Genomic DNA, 2,500 nt, shown 5'->3' on the forward strand with positions numbered 1-2,500 from the left:
GTCAAATAAGACGGTGTGTAAAACTACTGCCCAGCCAAAAGAAAGTAACCACTTTGATTTAACTAGGCCAGTAGGTAAGGACTCTCCACTGGATAATAACTGCAGCGATGTTTATGTTTTAGATGAATACACATTTTTTAACCCTAACTGATGCAGTTAGTCACTTCTTTAATGTTTGTTCTTCCTGATGTAAAGTCCAGGTTGTAACTGTTTGCAGTAAATTCGTTGGGTGCTGAACTGTTTCTTTGAATCTTTTGAGTTTTGATACATGATATAATTACTTGTCTTTCAAATTTGAAGGAGGGTGAGCAAGCATCTTGAGGAACATTCATCGTTAACTCCTCCAAAAAATATAGTTTATTCAATAATAAATGAATATGTGAATCATAGCAGTGATTGACAGCTGATAGGAATAATATGATTCTTAAAGAGCCTGTGACAGCATCCCAACAACTGTTGTGCAATGAAATATTGGGCTACTAGTCATCTCGAACCGTCAGTTTAAAAAAGAAGGTGCGATACCGTTCCGATAAATATCAATAATTTCGAACATCGCGGGGAAATTCCTTCGACTCATTTTGAAGTTTTGGGGGAAGCCGGAAGTGACGCCAATGCGGGAACGCTTCACTGTGCGGCGAGAGAGCCAAACACGGACAAAGTGTGTTGTCATGCGTAGAAATTGTGAATTACTGAGTTTAGGCACGTTCATAACGTTTTAATGAAGTTGACTACAGTATATTCATATTTCTCAGTGCTTTCATGTCAATTCGGCGAACATAAACATAAATGATCGTGGTGAAGATGATGATTAAATTAGGATTAAAAATCGGTAGTGAGAGCTGCTGAATTTCCTCCCGTAGGATGTGATATAAAAACAAATCGATTATTTTTGTAGTTGTAATCTCAAGTGGATGAAAATACATTTATTAGTGCTTTCATGTCAATTCGGCGAACATATGATACATTAAATGATCGTGAGGATGATGATTTAAAATCGTTTGTTTGAGCCAGTCTGCATTTCCTGATGAGAAAACAAACCGATGCTTTTCGTAGTTGTAGTACACCAACATGGATTAAACGTGTGTTTTTTTTTTACTACAATGTTGGGAAATGTATGGATAAAATGCACTGATTATTATTATTATTATTATTCCCACTCCGATCGGGACACTAGGTCCACCGTTTCCCCGCAGCGAGGCTCCCCCCGTTGACAGTTTACGTGGGCTGGGCTGGGTGCAGTGGCGGACTGGCCATCGGGACGAATCCCGATGGGCCGGTACCGAAGTGGGCCGGTCGGATAAGTCACTAGCACATCCCCCACTTCCCCACTTGACAATTTACTAGCGGTACCGAAGTGGGCCGGTCGAGAGTCCCGGGATGATTTGTAGTCCCAGTCCACCACTGGCTACATGACCGTATGATCGCCCATATTGACGCACCTAATTCCTAAGCTTCATACAACATAAACCGATCCTTCAGCCTCATATGAGCTCTCAGACACGTTCAAAATTAAACTGTCATCGCTGTCTGAGCTTGCTGCTGTGTGCGCCATCGTGCGTTTACATCAGGTTTACATGCAGATGCTGGGATCCTCAACGGTGCAGCTGGAGCGCTGTGCCCGCAATGAATTCACACATAATTTGGCGGGACTTGAAGAATCCCCGAGAAGATCCAGAAAATGGTCAACATTGAAGGGCAGATTAATGGTTATCAAAGTACAAATATCCAAAATCAGTTCAGTCACGGTTTTCAAGCGGACAATATTTACTCAAATTGATGGGTTTGGATGATGGGGGAAACTCGTGTCACAGGCTCTTTAATATTATCATATTCATTCAGACAAACATCGATGAGACAGTTAATTCATGTACTTATTGCAGCAGTCTGCATAGATTTGGTACCCCTGCTGGTCTAAGAGTGAGACACACTCATTCAGTTATTGTTCAGTTAAAATTCATTAAATGATGTCTGCCACCTTATATATTTATATGTAAGGCTTCACTGATGTGCCACAATAATGTATCCTGATGTTATTGAGTTAAAATATCAATATTGTGGCTTTCCAAGTTAGCATTGATTGATATGACTGGGGGTGTGCAATAGCTCCATGATGTGATGAGAGGTGTTGTGCAATACGCTGCATGTCCTTATCTTAGGTGGTGTGTGTGTTTGTGTGTGTGTGTGTGTGTGTGTGTGTGTGTGTGTGTGTGTGTGTGTGTGTGTGTGTGTGTGTGTGTGTGTGAAATGTTTTTTTTATATTTCTCTTTAACTTTGATAAGATCACATTAATACCACATGACGTGTTTGAAACAGTTCAGTAGGAGACCAATTTAAAATAACAAACTCTTTCACACACATACAGAACAACTAACTTTGGGGTTTGCTGCTTAACATTTTTAATCAAGCAACTAAAGAACTAAAAGCCCGACTGAACAAAGGCAGCTGCAAAAAACAAAGTGTGTAGAAAAGTAGAAGAAGGACTCTTCGGAGATCACAGTCG

At 40.6% G+C, this 2,500-nt stretch overlaps 1 protein-coding gene across 1 annotated transcript in view; it reads right to left on the reverse strand.

Moving 5' to 3' along the window:
* LOC307042912 (scavenger receptor cysteine-rich type 1 protein M130-like) overlaps positions 1-2,500 on the reverse strand; it is a gene marked incomplete at its 5' end in the record, with an annotated part of 97,709 nt that overhangs the window by 40,721 nt on the left and 54,488 nt on the right. The window lies entirely within an intron of this gene.

This window comes from Notothenia rossii (assembly GCF_949606895.1).
Source record: "Notothenia rossii genome assembly, chromosome: 6".
Taxonomy (NCBI): Eukaryota; Metazoa; Chordata; class Actinopteri; order Perciformes; family Nototheniidae; genus Notothenia; species Notothenia rossii.